The 17,002-nt window shown below is 42.4% G+C and overlaps 1 protein-coding gene across 12 annotated transcripts in view; it reads right to left on the bottom strand.

Moving 5' to 3' along the window:
* CEP170 (centrosomal protein 170) overlaps window positions 1–13,025 on the bottom strand; it is a 127,136-nt gene extending 114,111 nt beyond the window's left edge. For 11 of the 12 annotated variants that reach the window (XM_089529814.1, XM_089529816.1, XM_089529819.1 and 8 more), the window contains exons 1-2: window positions 13,005–13,025; window positions 6,253–6,426 (exon numbers count right to left, since the gene is read on the bottom strand). The gene's annotated coding sequence lies outside the window, so the exon portion shown is untranslated. The remainder of the gene's footprint in view (window positions 1–6,252; window positions 6,427–13,004) is intronic. The other variant, XM_089529815.1, reaches the window with a different exon arrangement.
* Between the last annotated feature and the right edge of the window lie 3,977 nt (window positions 13,026–17,002).

Below are 17,002 nucleotides of genomic sequence, written 5' to 3'. Positions count from 1 at the left end.
CCGCTCCCATCATGCCAAAAACCCCAGTGAAAAAGAGCATATTCCACTAATAGTATCTAGTGCTTAATTACCGTGTTTTAGTATTATGTATTAGTTTATTTCAAGTTACATATGTACATTACATGTATCTTATTTAATTTCTCTCTTTTTAAGTTTTCTTTGTTTTTCTTTCTAAATGTTTATGGGTTTTGGTTGTGAATTAGATTGTTTATGTCAAAATTAATAAATATATAATACAAAAAAGGAAAAGGAGCATACTACACAGGCACAGAATACAGACTACTCATTGAAAATATGAAGAAAAATGAGAAAAACATGAAGAAAAATGAGTGAAGGTTAAAATCGAGTGGTTGGTGCCCTGAACAACAACAAAAAATCATGCAGCAACATTTTGTTACAGGGCCCATTATTGGGGGGGGAGGGGGGGAATGCATTAATAGTGGTTTCATTCCAGCCAAAGTTTAACCATTGTTTTTTATTTTTATTGAGCCTCACTGATTTCCTCTATAATTTATACATACATATTTTTAGACTTTAATACTTTTGAAATTAATTTTATCTGATAAAACTAATATGCTTGTAGTCTGTTTGAACAACTTTCAATTCTATTTTAATTTGTTTTAGACTATTTAAAATGATTTTACATCTATACTGCCCTCAAATCTGGGGATAAAAATATTTCAATTAACTAAATAAATTGTGTGCACTGTAAGAAGGGTGAGTGGGAATTAAGAATTGTCTATTTTAAATGATGATTTACAGAAATAATCTCAATCTCTCAAGGAGGAAGAGGAGGGGGAAGAAATAGTAGTAGTTGTTGTAGTAGTAAGAATCGTCTCTTAATTGATTAAATGTACTTTATTTTTAATCACATTATTTTGGCTTACCTCTCAAAAATTTGTTCATTTTAGCCATGTGGAGAAAGATTGCTCAAGAGGTAGGGGGCATTTTACATTGGAATTTTCAAACTGCAGGAAACTGTTTATCAAATTAAATTTAACAACTCATCTGTTTTTTTTCCAACAAAGACATGCTGATGATACATTAAGAATGCATGAGCATTTCACTTATGAAAATATGAATATCATTACAGCAGAAATGCATAAAATTTTATTTCAAGATAATATTATTTAAAAAAAAAAGAATGACAAAGGGACAGGGCTTGAAAAATTCAGCATTAAGGTATCTGGGATAAGCAAAATGTGTATGAATCTCCAAAATAAAAGCAGAAAGAACAGAAACAAAATCTGGGACTTTCTGGTCATTTGATCAGTGTGGATGCCCCCGTGTCGTGGGACATGCAGCAGGGCCTCAGCTGAAAAATCTCAAATTACAGTCAGGTTCATATGGGCAGAGATAGTCTTTCAGATATTTTGGTTACATGAAAGGCATATAGATGTTATGTCCCTCCCGATTCGCGGGAGATCTGTTCCAGACACACACATCCACGAATCTGAAATACCATAGATATTCGAGCCCCATTGGTCAAAATGGCAGCATGCTCTCACACGTGCCATTTTGCCCCACCTCGCTTGCCATCTACAAAGGACCATAACTGTGAACTCCAAGTCCATGAACAGGGAAAGACGAGTGTACTGTAATTTGCAAGCATTGTAACAGAAGGCTTTTGTCAGTTCTTGCTTATGGAAGCTTACTTTGAACCACTTATCTATGCATGCACTCATGGGGGGGGGGGGGGAGATGCCAGCCCCAGGTCAGGCTTCTGGAGGATGACAAATCAAGGGAGCAGATCATTGAAAAGGAACCCAGCAAACTCCTCCCCACTTGGGGAATGCAGAGGTCAGTCTGCCCATCTGGGAGGAGAATGAAGAACAAGGCTGCTTGAAATGGCTGCACATCTGCTTTTGCATGACTCAAGTGAAGGGGTGTTTCCTGGCTTGCTTTTTGACAATATAGCTGCCCCATAGCCTCCCCTTGGTGGCCTGATCTTAGGCGAGCGCTCTGGATGGATTTCCACATTCCCCAAAAGCAACCCAGGGGTTGTTCCCACTTAAGATTTGAAACGATTTAAAATACAACGTTTTTAATAAAATCGATTCAAAATAACACTGTTCTTATCCCGCTATCCGAATCGCTTTGTTCATCGTTCCCATCTGGTTATTTAAATCGAAGTTTTTACCTGCAAGCGTTCCTACTTGGCATGAAATCGGTGTTTAAATAAAGCGATTCTCCTCCTCCATACCTTATTTGGAGCTGTCAATCAATAGTACGTCAGAATGACGTAACGTTAATCCGGAATATTTGGAAGCGATTTATCTTTTGGCATCGTTTCCATTTCATTGACAGCCAGGGAGAATCCCTTCAGAGAGCACAGAGATCAATGGGAGAGGCTTCTGGCAAAAAGCGAAGCTCTTTCCAGAGGAACTATGGGATAGGTTTTGGAGGGCAGCATCCTGTCTCCCAAGACAGCCAGGGAGAATCCCTTCAGAGAGCCCAGAGATCAATGAAGGAGGCTGCTGGAAAAGCAGGGAGGGAGCACTCTTCCCAAAGATTCTCTTTCCAGGGTTGGAGGAGAAGGCAGATTCCATTTGAGAAATGGAGGGAGAAAGGCTCTATTCCCCCCCCCCCCCATTGATCAGAGCCCTTCCTTGCCTGGGCGAGATCAGATGCCTCCTCGCGAGGAGCTTTCCCTTCCCTGCCTGGGTGAGATCAGATGCCTCCTCGCGAGGAGCCTTCCCTTCCCTGCCTGGGCGAGATCAGTGCCCAAGCGGGCAGGGAATGCCTCTTTGAGAGGAGCCTTCCCTTCCTGCCTCTCCTCCGTTAGAAATGGGCTCTCCCCACACAGAGGGGAGGTTGCAATCCACCGGGGGAAACCTTGTACTCCTTTGGCAGATGCAGGCGCTTGAGCAGCCGAGACTTCAGGCGCTTAAAGCGCTGAAGAGATTAAGCACCTGTAAACCATTAAAATAAAAAATAAAAATAATCCTTATCTCTTATTGAAAGACCACAGCGGGGTGAGGGAAGCAAAAATGGCAACAGCCAGACGGATGGGGACAGAAAGGGCAACTCCCCCAAGGACAGCCCCATCGCACTCCGCTCCTCCCATTCATCTAACGCAATTTCAAAGGCTGTCGTTCCTATTTAAATGCTCCGGTTCCTAAATCGAATCAATGGAAAAACGTAGGTCAGACCCTAGTGTTTTTTTAACACGCCTTAAATGAGGAAAACTCGAATCAAAATTTTATTCCGCTCTACAATTCGATTTGTAGTGGAGACGATTGCGGGTTGCTCTAGAACCGTTCTAGGTTTAAATCGGATCCTAATAGGAACGCCACTCCTTGGATTCGATTCAGAACGCGGGGTTTCACCTAGTGAGAACAACCCCCCAATCAACTACTCCCAGGTGCAGACCTCTATGCAGAGGTAGGTCCATCCAGATAGGGGGAAAGAGAAAGATGAAGCTGCATGATATGGCCCTACAACCACTGTGTGTGGCTCAAGCCTGGAGGAGCTGGCTGAGTTGCTTTTTGATAATCTGCTCCCATACCTGCCCCCAGCAGCCCAATCTTGGGTTATCCACCAACTCCAGACTGAGCCAAGGCTAAGCAGGTGTAGAGAATTTTCAAGCAGTCTTTTCTTTCTTCTGCCAGTCAGGTAGACTGACCTCTGCATGCCTCAAGCTGGGATAAGTTTGCTGGGTTGCTTTTCAACAATCTGCTCCTTCAATTCCTGCCCCCCATCCCCATAGCCGGATCTGGGCTTGGCACCTGTTTTTCCTCTTTGCTTGTTTCATAAGCAGTGCATGCACATGAAAGCAGTCCAACACCATATTAATAAGGACATAAGAGCCTCACCAAGTGTTTTCAGTCTCACAAGACTTGTAGAGAGACTGGGAACCTGAGGCAAGACTTATCTATCTCTGTTAAAGATGGTTGTGGAGACAAGAGATTAGAACCTTAGCACTAGCCAATGGGAGCGAAGCCAGGAAAAGGTGGGGGCTGCTCCCAGAAGTGAGTATATAAGAGGGAGGAGCAGGTTTGAAAGGGGTTGGTGTTCAGTGTTCCCTGAGGGGTGAAGAGCCCTTGAGCTTAGGTTAGGCTGCCCTGAGGGCAGTTAGAAAGGGTTTTAGGTACCCAAGAAAGGGACAAAAAGTGTCCTTAATTAAATTATTGTAGTGTCCTGCGGGAGATTACATAGCGTCTGGTGACTTGTGGAGTCACAGGTAATCAGAAGGATTATATGATACAAAAATTTAAATACAGGTTCTGTGAGAACTTAATCTGTAAGGGAATATATATACAATGTGCCTGCATCATACCTGGGCATGTTTTATATGGCGTAAGCTGAAAGCTCGCAATAAAAGACATACATGTGCCCGTGGCATGCGCACCATGCCGCTGTCGCATCCATGAGCCCTGTTGTTTTAAAGCATTCACGGAACTTCCCTTACATGGGGGGGGGGGGGGTTCACAACGAATCCCCTGTGTAAGGGAAGGGTGTCCTGTATAAAGCTATAAAGAAATAATTACAAAGACAAGCTAAAGAAACTGTTAAACTGTGTAACCAATAAAGTATTTATAAACTGTACAATTGTGAACACCATCCACTAAAAGAGATACTGTATTCAGCCTGCCTTGTACATGAATTTATTACTTTGTTTCAACAAGCAGCTGTCTGAAGTGATTTCAGAAACATATTAAGGTTTGGGACACATTAGATAGTGGGTTTGTGACTGTCAGAGAATAGTTGGTGCCAAGCTGGGGGGAAATTTGAAACTCAGAGTGCTAAAGAGAGTTATAGTGCTATAGTACTGGAAATAACTGGTGAAAGAATATCAGAAAATTGTAATGTTAAATTCTGCAATGAAGAGCCCATTAATATCAAACACAGCTAGAAGATACTAAAGTAAATTGAAAGCAGATTGGAAGTAATAATAAAACAGACTTAACATGCTATCACCTGTTCACAAGACTTCTACCACAGACTTGATTGCTGTGATGCATAGTAAATACTAAGGACATATCAGTTACAAATTCAACTGTTTAACAACTAATTCAGCTACTGGATCAGTCTGGATCTAAACATGGTGAATGGTTTTCAATGAAACATGCTATACAGACACATGTACTTTTATAGAGATTCCACATCAGAGGTTAACACATTCAGAAAATCCTCTTGTTGCTTGGTGGGCTGCACCTCCACCATTATCTGGCATGAGAATTAATGTTCTGGCTAGTTTGAGGGCCAATGTTTTGTTTTGTTTTGGCTATTTCCGGATGTACAAAATAGCGTTTCCCAACAAAACTATTCCTCACGGTTAAAACTTCTCCAAGGTGGCCTGTGTGTGTGTGTGTAGAAGAGCCTTGAGATTCCCACTTCTGCTCTATGTGAAGTGTCTACATTGTAGGGACAGCTTGTAAGCAACCATGGCAGTGGCAGGTGCCAGAGAGTTTCTTCTTTACATAATTTGTTCCTTAGGAATTGACTTATGGTTATCTTTGCAGCATCTGTTTATTTACAAATATATGAGCATAACAGGTTTGAATAAAACAATTGCCTAAAAGAACATGGGATAACCACCGGTCCTTTGGACTCTTGAGCAGGATGAACTGTGTGCTACTACTAAAGTGTGCAGGGACAAACTTAGTCGTTTAGTGCAGGTCAGCTCAAAACTCCTTCTCTGCCAAAATTTTAACTACAGCAAATCTCTCCTTCTTAGCTAAGACCCATGGCATTTGAAAAAAACAGAGATCCAGTCAGTATGCTCTGATATGCAAAACAGTAAGTTTGCCCCAATATGGAAAATCATAATAAAAATCATTCCCAATATGTAAGACAAAATGTGTATCACAACATGAAAAGAGAAGGAGGAATTTATACTGTAAGAGAGCTTAGGCATATAATGTTGAGCAGGCAGAAGGGCCAAGGAAGCAGAGGAAAACTCCAGTTGAATTACTGATCTCTTGTATGTAAATAATCACAATTTAACAAACCACTGACAAGGCTCAGTTCAGCAAAATATATTTTATAGGAATATATTTCTTAAAATTACTGTTTATGGCACTATGAATTACTCTGTATCCAAAATAGCAGTTTTGTTTGTTACTCCTGGTGGAGAAAAGATGCCAAAGAAGAGTACAAATATATCCCTGACAAAATTAGACTACACAGAAGTATGTATTTTATAATTCCGACTTGCACAGACAGAAATGGAAGTTCCTTTCCAGTTAACTGAGCTCAGAAAAGAAATAATGGTTCAAACTATGAAGTTCTTCTTAATATAACGATCACCTTTAGCAGTGCACAGTTATGTTCACTATGGCAAGTACATCTTCAGCTGCTGAGAAGAGCTCCACCTTTGCTCTACAGCTTGCAGCTATGGGAGGAATGGGTCATTTCTGCAGTTGTGTTGTCTGGGTGTGATGCAGTTACAGAGAAGAGCCTACCATTCTCTTCAGCTCCAACCTGAAAAGTACAAAAAGAGACTGTCTTTGGATACTGGTCTGATCGGAGTACTGGGCCTATGTAGCTTGGTTTTGATGAGTGCAGTAAGTGCTTCTATAGCCCAACACCAAACAATTGACCGCTCCAAGTTCCAATACAGAATTCAGTCACTGAGGCCAGCCACAACTACTAGGATAATCACAGCTCACTTTGGAGCTGGGGATTGTCTCTGGCCTTGCACAGAGATGCAGAGGGAGGTCAAGGTCCTGAAGTGGCAAGAAGACCACAAATTTTGGTCAAACAACTAAAACAAGCAGGATTTGTGTAACCCTGCCTAACTGAGACATCACATCAAACTACCACTAGCATAAATTGCATAGAGAACTGAAACCATTATTTCAATTTCCAAACCATGAGGTGAAGAATAACTTATCTACTTTGGCCTTCCCCTCTGCTTTAAACCACCATCTGTGAGGACAGCAGCCTCTAGCCTTCTGAAGTCTGAACAGCCCAAGTATGAATTAGCACTGGAGTAACTTGCCTATGGCAACTCTTCTTGAAAGTGTTGAGGATATTCTGAGAATGTTTTAGATATGCAGTGTTGGACTACATTTTCAATCCTCTCTTCTGACTCTATTCTATTAGTGTCCTAAAACTCCTTTATGAGCCTTCAACATAGAAAAAGAAGTAAATGTAATAATTAAAAGCATTAGTTTGGAGCCCTGCTTGATTAAACCAAAGATCCATCCAGTTTAGCATTGTATTTCTCACAGTGACCACCCAGAGGCTTCCACAGGGAGTGCAATCCTGTATTCTAGTTCCCCAACAACTGTTGTTCAGTGACCCCTTGAAAACAGACATCCTAAGAATATAGAAAGTTTAAGCAAACTTTTCAGAGCCTCTCCAACGGTACAATCCAGTGATAAAACTGACAGACCCTACAAGGACACTCTACGTAGTGGATAAAATAGACTATTTAAAAAAAAAAAATGTAGAGAGACTCTGGCAAAATGGAATATTCAGAACAGCCAATCGGAGCCAGGCTGGCAAAAGGGTGAGGGCCTGCCTGATGAGCGGCTATAAAAAGGAGGAGGAGCCATTGAGAGTGGATGAGTGTGTCAAGGACTGCTAAGAGAGCAGTCAGAACTGTGCCTTAATGGGATTCAGATTCCCATGTAAGGTAGAAAGATTTAAAAGGGACAAAGTCCCAGTGACACTGGGGAGTGCATCAGAAACTGTTAGGAGTGCAATAAGACCCGCCAGGTGTGCAGTTAGAACTGAGATATAACTCTTAATAGGATTCAAACTCCCATGTAAGGAGGAAAGGTTTTAAAAGGACAAAGGAAGTCCAATGACACGAAGGAGTGTGTCACAGAACTGCCAGGAGTGCAGTTGGGAATAAAAATTCAGCCTGGATGGGATTCAGACTCCCATATAAGGAGAAAGGATTTTAAAAAGGACAAAAGAAGTACTATGCTATTAGTTTAAAGTGTTACCTTCTTTGAGCAGTGGAGGGCCAGTAAAGGGAAGGCTCAAAACTACCTTATTATGTGGCATTGTAACTTACGAATAAAGCTAGAGGTTCATAGGATTTGTATTCCTAATGAATCAGCTTTACTGAAAGGTGCGTGTGAGGAACTAAAACACAGTGTAACCGAAGTCATTGAGTGAAATGAAACAAAATCAATTTGTAACAAGTGATGTACATACTGTAACCACAAGCTTTGAGAACCCACTTCCAAAAGAGATACCATCATAAATTCTTTCTGTAAAAACAAGTTATTTCCTTCTTGTTCACAAAGGAGTGGCTTGAAGTGATTTATAAGTATCAACATCCAAAACACGCTACCAGGAATATTAAAAACACTTAATAATAAAGAAGCTGAAGTAAGTGGGAAGAAAAGCCGCAAACTATTTAGGATGAGACAGGAGAAGAATCATGCAGTGGTCACACACTAAACATATTAAATAAACAAACAAATAAATTGACCTCTTAAACTTCAAGCATGTAACTTAAGAAGTTGGGTTCAACAGGATAATACAGGTACACATGAAAACTAAAATATGCACAGTTTCTTCAAACTGAATTATGATGTATTGAAGATTAGGTTAAAATGCCTTTTCTGTCTGAAAACACCCAGCTGAAAGAGCTCACTGCCGGCTAAGATTATAAATAACACAATAATTAATGTCTCATCTGTATTACTGTGAGCTTTTTACAGGATGCAGGGATTAAGAAATCATCAGAGACAAGGAGCAAATGTTTTGTATACTATCCCACTTATTCCATTTTTCTTGACCACTCTTTCAGATCATGTCTCTTGCTAAATTTGCCCCCTGAGCTCCTATAATGTAGTCTGCATTTCCACTCTATGCCCTGGAACTATAGTACAGTACCTTGAATTTGGCAATGATTCAGCTGTCAGTTTATGAATATTAAAGGCTCTAAAACTTTCTTTCCATTTAACAAAGAAAGTTTAATGTAATTGACAAACTGACCTGCTATTGTGAAGCATTGTCTTTGGAAAGTTCTGAACTGTTGCTACAGCCAAGTCCTATGAAAATTTACTCAGAAGAAAGTACAAGGGGCCTTAGTACCTGACAACATAAGCAAGCAACCCCTACAACCTTAATCTTAAAAACAAGAAGTCCTACTTGCAACCCTTGTTTGCGTGCATACAGTAGAACATGGCTCTAAGATACAATTCTGCAGGACAAAAGGCAAGTGGGCTGCACTCATTTGAAAATTTTAGATTATAATCCCAGGCGCGTTACAGAGCACCGAAAAGCGGCGCTCTGCCTGTGCCATCATTAGCTGCGCCGAGAAGCCCCAGCGGCCAAACCGCGAGGCTTCCCGGCGCAGCTAAAAAGAAGCGCCAAAATGGTGCTTCTCTATGCGTCGCTGCTATGACGCCGTGAGGTGCCAATGCCACACTCACGGCGTCATAACTGCCGAGCGACGTGCGGATGCAGTGCGTCCGCTACGTAAAGATGGCAGCCCCCGTGTGGAATGGGCGCCGCCATTTTGTACGGACTCAGTCCATGCTAGGGTTAGGGGTGTCCGGAAGTGACGCCCCTTTCTAACCCTAGTACGGACTGAGTCCGTACTATTAGGCCCGTCTGTAACGGGCCCCAGTTTACATGCAGACTCTAATTCAGAAAGAAATCAGTACCTTTTAAAGAGGCATGTATTATGTGTACTTGTTCGATAACTATTTCACTTTCAAAATGACAACCATGAATTTAATTGATCTTTTTCCTCGTTATTTCAATAGACTTCCAAACAATCCAGCTGGTTGAATAATTAGCTGAATAACTGCATCTTCTGGACTACTTGTTCAAATTCTTCTCCCCTTCTCCCCATTGCCCTCTAATGTCCCTAACACCTCTGTCAACCCTTACTATGGTCCTTCTGTTTGCCAACTACTGCACAGTTCATAATGATACAGATTTCCTTATACTAGGGGGCAAGCTTCATAATCAACCTCACTTAATGTACAATAAAGATTAACATGAGGCATTTCCCCAAATTTTTAGTTTCTAACTCAAGACACGTTAACACTGAAGCACTACCCCTTTTATTTTTATTGTTGTCAGTTACAAGCTATTCACAAGCTTCTCAAACATTTTAACTATTTATTGATAAAATACCACTCATCACAAGCTTACATTCAGAACAGATGGATAATAACTGTTACACTAAAGAGTACTATGTTCTTTAACAGGGCTGTAGTTCATTCAAATGTAGGTCCCATTCATTAATGTAATGCAGTACCCCTTTTGCTTGCAGAGTAGTACAAAAGCCTAACACCAAAAAGGTTCAAGACTTATGAGTTTATCACACTAGCGAGATCCCACGGGAAAACAGGAGTTAAATGTGATATAATGTGAAGATAACCCAGAAATGCCCAAAGTTTATCATATGTCGTCACAGTTAATGTGAAATAACGCGAATTTAATCTGAACGCACAGTGGAGAAAACCAGTAGCTTTTTAAATTTGGAACAAACTGAATTTAAAAAGCTGCTGGTTTTTTCCACTTTGCATTCGGATTAACTTCGCATTATTTCGTTTTAGCAGCAATTCAGTGTGATAAACTTCCCAAATTCACAAGTTCTGTTTATATCCAAATTTAATTTACATTGCGTTTAACTCCCATTTTCTCACTAGTGTGATAAAGCTCTCAGTTGTGTTAAAAACTGAAGTATCCTGCTTCAGATAAATAATTTATGAAGAGCATGCTTTGCTATTCCTGAATGAGAAAACAACTGGATTGAGAGTATTCAAAATATGAAGGCACACTGCCTGATTATTATTTGCTCTTTTCTAACAGCTGAAAGGAAAACCATACTGGCTTTTGTCTGACACAGTCTAGCTGGCAGTAAAATTAATTGAAAGCTAACAAGAGTAACTCAAGCCCTCAGCTTTCTTAATAGCTCTTGTATGTGAGTTCCATCTTCTGAGCAGCCACAGCCATTTTATTGCATTTAACAATTCCCTGCCCAGATGCAAAAGCATCCTCTTACCTGACGCCAGAGGCTAGATGGGCTGAATTGTAAATGCACATTGTACCAGAAAACGCTCCGGAGCCAAAGCAGCCCTCCTCTTCCCTTCCCCCATCTCCAGCATCCGGTTCCAAGCAATGAGTGGATGAGATCACAAAAGGAGGCTCATCTGCGGAGCTGTCAGATGCTTCCTCCGTCGAGTCATCTTCCTCTTTCATAAAGCGCTGGATATTTCAAACCACTCCAAGATTTTATTTTTTTTAATAGCCTGTGCAACCAATCCAGCTGCAACGGACTAGACGCCGACCATGTGCATAACATGAACCTTTCTGGGATGATGCTTTATACAAAAGGCCGTTAATTCCCTGATATGTGTATCTTTTGAGAAGCCATATGCATTTCTCTGTGGACTCTCCTTACAGGCCAAAGATGACACAAAACTATGTGTACCAAAGGTTGCACAAAAGCATATATACCAATGTTATCAGAGAAAATGTCTATCTTTTGTTTAATACAAAAAAGATCCTTCTTGTAATAGGAATCTCTTTTTAAAAAATATCTTATCCCCCGAGGGGGCTTTCCATTCTCCGGGTGGGACACAAAAGACTCAGATTCTAATTTAAACCACACATAACCTTCAATTTGGTGGGACACTTTTTTTTAAGGATAGACACCCACAAGAGCCCTTACAACTAATGGCTTTTCACACTGAAGCTGCAGGGAAGGCTGGAATACAAAAGGCTCAGATGATCCTTTGAACCAACACAGGCTTCCATTTGCTGGAAGGTATATAACTGACTGGCTTCTGATTAGTTGTAGAGACTCTTGTTGGTCTGTATCCTATATATACATAGACAGAGAAAGAGAGAGGATATGAATATATATATATGTTATATATACAGAGAAAGAGAGTGTGTATATATATATATATATTGCTTTCAATTAGTTGTAGAGGCTCTTGTATCCTATATATACATATAGAGAGAAAGAGAGAGAGGATACAAATATATATATATATATATATATATATATATATGAGACAGGGAGGGGATATATATATATATATATATATTGCTTCTGATTAGTTGTAGAGGGTCTTGTTGTTCTGTATCCTATATATATACACAGAGAGAGAAAGGGGGGAGAGAGGGAATGGATACATATATATAGGGGACACATATAGATATATATAGGCCATATATCTTCCTATTAGTTGTAGAGGCTGTTGTGGGTCTGTATCCTATATATACATACACAGAGAGAGAAAAAGAGAGAGAAGATACATATATATATAGAGAGAGGGGGGTGTATGTCTATATCTATATATAAGATAGACAGATAAATAAAACATACATTTCTTCTGATTAGTTGTAGACTGTTGTGGGTCTGTATCATATATGCAGATATAGAGAAAGAGAGAGAGGGGATACAGATATTTTATATGTGTGTGTGTGTGTGTATATATATATATATATGGGTGATATAAATATAAATATATATATATAGAGAGAGAGAGCTTCCGATGAGTTGTAGAGGCTCTTGTGGGTCTGTACAGTATAAATCCTATATATATATATGTGATGGCATATCTGGGGCCCATCCCCCGAAGGGAGCCTCCCGGGGAGCAAGTGGACAAAGGGACCCCCCCGCCCCGAGAGAGTGGTGAGGGGGGGCTAGACCCCCAGAGCCACAAAGCAGAGGGGCGGGAGGAGGGAGGGCTCCAGCCAGGAAACCAGAGCAAGGAGGAGGAGGAGGAGGAGGCGGCCTCGCTGGGAAAGAATGGGGGGCTGCTCCCTCCCTCCCTCCCTCCCTCGGAGGAAGGCGAGGGGAGGCTCGAGTGGCTCCATCTGTGTCCCAAGTGGGCCAGATTCCTGCCCGTGCTGCTGAGGGGAGAGGGACGGCAGTCGCCCAGGCGATGGCCCAAAGAGCCAAGCAGGCAGAGATGGGGGATGGAAGGCACTCCTAGAAACGGCGGCGGCGGCGGTTAAAAGGGAGGCGAGGGAGGGAGGCACAAAGAGGCGAGGAAGGGTCGCTCCCCACCGGGGAAAGGAGGCCTCCTCCTCGGGGCCACATCATCACCGTCCCACTCACTCACCCTTAACGCTCGGGATCCATCTTCTCTCTCTCTCTCGCTCTGCCTCCGCTAACCGTTCTAACGTTATTCTTATTATTATTCCCAGCGTATAGCGGCAGCTAACGGCGCGGGCGAAAGGGAGGCAGAGGCTACTGCGCAGGCGCACTCTTCCTTTTCTCTCTCTCTCCCTCTGGCGCGCGCTGGAGAGGGAGCGCGCGCACAAGCACAGAGTGAAGGGGAAAGTAAACGGTTTCCCCCCGTGGCTTGCTTTGCTCCCCCTCCCTCCTCCAAAGAAGGCACTGCGCATGCGCGAGGCGACTTGCGTGTTCTGCGCTGCTGCGCCAGCGTCGAGTTCTTAGACAAGGCACAAGAGTGAAAAGAGAGACCAGCCACGTCCTCTTTTTCCAGGACATGTCCTACATTTTAGGCTTCTCTCTCCAAACAGGGATCCCCAAAATGCCCTCCATTTTGAGAATGCCTAAAAAGCGTCTTTCTTGCAATCTACATAAGTGTTTTGAGTGTTTTTATTTGATCATGCCATAGAATCACAGAGTTGGAAGAGACCGCAAGAGACGTCCAGTCCAACCCCATTCTGCCATGCAGGAAATCCAAATCAAAGCATCCCTGACAGATGGCCATCCAGCCTCTGTTTGAAACCCACCAAAGAAAGACTTTGATACATTCAGAGGCAACATATTCCACTGCCGGACAGCCCTCACTGTCAGGAAGTTCCTCATAATGTTGAGGTGGAATCTCTATTCCTGGAGCTTGCATCCATTGCTCTGGGTCCTGTTCTCTGGAGCAGCAGAAAACAAGCTTGCTCCCTCCTCAATATGACATCCCTTCAAATATATAAACGAGGCTATCATATCACCGCTTAACCTTTTTTCTCCAGGTTAAACACCCCCAGCTCCCTAAGTCATTCTTCATAACACATGGTTTCAAGACCCTTCACCATTTTGGTGGCCCTCCTTTGGATATGCTCCATTGATGCAGCCTAAAATTGCATTGGCCTTGTTAGCTGCCGCATCACACTGTTGACTCATGTTCAACTTGTGGTCTACTTGGACTCCTAGATCCCTTTCACATGTAATCTCCTTAAGCCAGGTGTCCCCCATCCTACACCTGTGCATTTCATTTCTTTTACCTAAGTGCAGTATCTTACATTTCTTCCTGTTGAAGTTCATTTGGTTAGTTTTGGACCAGCTTTCTAACCTATGACCACGATTTTTTTCATACGTGTCATTGATAAAGAAGTTGAATAGCAAACCCTGTGGCACCCCACTGGTCACTTCTCTCTAGGATGAAGAGGAGCCATTGCCGAGGACACTTTGGGTTCATCTGGTCACCCAATTACAAATCCACATAACAGATGCACTGTCTAGCCCACATTTTACTAGTTTGTTAGCAAGAATATCACGGGGAACCTTGTCAAATGCCTAACTGAAATCAAGATATGCTATGTCTACCACATTCCCTTCATCTACCAAGCTGCTAATTTTATCAAAGAAAGAGATTAGATTTGTCTGGCATGACTTGTTTCTCTGAAACCCATGTTGACTTTTTGTGATTATGGCATTGCCTTCTAGAGTCTGTGAACATCTATTATTATTATTTATAAATAAAGGTTAATAATAATAATAATAATAATAATAGATGTTCACAGACTCTCTGTTTAATGATCTGCTCTAAATCTTTCCTGGTATTGATGTCAGACTAACTGGACGATAATTGTTTGGATCCTCTTTCTTCCCCTTTTTGAAGATGGGGACAACGTTTGCCCTCCTCCAGTCTGCTGGGACTTCTCCTGTTCTCCAGGAGTTTTCAAAGATTACTGCCAGTGGCTCCAATATTACAGGACAGAATAGACCGGCAGAAAAGGTGGCTTTAAATTGGATTAGGGAATTGCAATTGCATTCCCCAATCCCCCTTGAAGCTGCCAGAAAAGGGAGCAGCAAATAGCTGGCTTTTCTGTCTGCACTATGGCCACTCCATGTAAAAATGTAACTGCTGTGCTGCCAAGCTGCCTGGAAGGCAGCGCAAAGGGGTGGTCTGTTTCACCCCTACATTTGCCAGTTCTTTTGATACCTTTTGACTTAGTTCATCTGGTCATAGGGCTTTATCACACAAGGGAAATTGTAGAGTTAAAGTGGGGACAGTGGAGGGTCATTCAGGGCTTTAGAGACAACTTCACAGCTGCTTATCCCATGATGCTGCACCCAATCCAGAGAGAATATAGGGAGAATGGGAGGTGAATCAACAAATGAGCAAATTTGCAAAATTACTGGATTTACATGTCCATTTTGCTTGCAGTTTGACTCCCTTCTCATCATGGCAGCAGTGTGGAAAGCAAGCCTCAGATGACTTCATTTCTCAGGGTGCCTTGCTGTGCCAAAGAGGGAGAATGCTCTCATCCCTTAAAGGGATACACACACACACACACACACACACACTCCCCTCTTTAAGCTTCCTGGCTACTTTTCCTCCTCTAATTAAGGGAAGAGCTGCTGGGAGAAGGGAGAGGGAGGACCCTTTGGAAGTCCTCCTGGACAGAAGGGAGAAATGGAGGACATGCCCTGGAAAAGGAGGGCATGGACTCAAGCAGGCTTATGGACCGTGTGTGTGTGTGTGTGTGTGTGTGTGTGGTTTTGGAGTTTGCAAAGGGGCTTCTATGACAAAGGGGATCCCCCCTCTGTATCCCCTCCCCTCCCCTTCCTGGAGCACTTGTAGAAATGACAGTTTTGAGAATGGTCAGAAAAGGTATTTCTACACTGGCAATGGGGATTTGTTTGTCTCCTTTTTGATAGCCAAATCCGCATTGCACCCACTTTAATATGCTTTTAACCGCTTGTTGTGCTCTGTGGGTGATAACCAATAGCAAATGGGCTTGCTTTTGTGGGATGCCAGCACTTTAACCATTTTTGGAATAGAAGCACATAGGTCGATGTGTTGGGAGAGACCTCAAGGGCCATCCAGTCCAACCTGCCTGCCATGCAGGAACTCTCAGTCAAAGCATCCCTGACAGATGGCCATCCAAGGAAGGAGACTCCACTACACTTCAAGGGAGTGTGTTCCACTGTTGAACAGTCCTTACTGTCAGGAAGTTCCTCCTAATATTGAGGTGGAATCACTTTTCCTGCAATTTGCATCCATTGTTCCGCATTCTAATCTCTAGAGCAACAGAAAACAAGCTTGCTCCATCCTCAATATGATACCCTTTCAAATACTTAAACAGTATCATATCACCTCTTAACTGTCTCTTCTCCAGGCTAAACATCCCCAGCTCCCTAAGTCTTTGCTTACAAGGCATGGTGTCCAGACGCTCCACCATTTTGGTGGTCCTTCTTTGGACACACTCCAGCTTCTCAACATCCTTTTTGAATTGTGGTCCTGGAGACTTAAATTCATTTAGATTAACCCTGTATCCCTGTACTACTTCTTTACTGACTCTGTGCTGTATTCCCCCTATTGTGTTCTCTGCTCCATTTCCCCACATGTGTCCTACATCTTTCCTTGAATGTCCTACATTTTGTGGTGCCTTGTTCTCCTTTTAGGGTTAGGGCGACTGGTCACCCTGGAGGGAAAAAAGGAAGAGAGCCTTGGTTTGGAAATAAAGTATTCACTATGAAGTCGAAGGCTTTCATCATGCCCGGCATCCATAGTTTTTTGTGGCGTTTTGGGTCTATGTGGCCATGTTCTAGAAGAGTTTATTCCTGACGTTTCGCCAGCATCTGTGGCTGGCATCTTCAGAGAATTCAGTTTGCAGCATCTTCTTTGTAGATGCCAGCCACAGATGTGGATGAAAGGTCAGGAATAAACTCTTCTTGAACATGGCCACATAGCCCCAGAAACCCACAAAAAACAAAGTATTAACTGTTTCCCTTAAAGGGCACAGAGGAAAGGTGGGGTTCTCTGTTCTTGTTGAATGTTGCGGCAAAGAGACGCAGAGACAGGAATGGGGGTGCAAAACTTAGCTGGCCAGGTCTTGGCCAGCCCTTTTTATTCACATCAGGGTTACA

Source organism: Sceloporus occidentalis, unplaced genomic scaffold, assembly GCF_023333645.1.
Source record: "Sceloporus occidentalis isolate IW3139 unplaced genomic scaffold, rSceOcc1.0.p SCAF_6, whole genome shotgun sequence".
NCBI classification, from domain to species: Eukaryota; Metazoa; Chordata; class Lepidosauria; order Squamata; family Phrynosomatidae; genus Sceloporus; species Sceloporus occidentalis.
The sequence above is the reverse complement of the archived record's forward strand: the minus strand, read 5'-3'. Positions and strand labels throughout refer to the sequence as shown.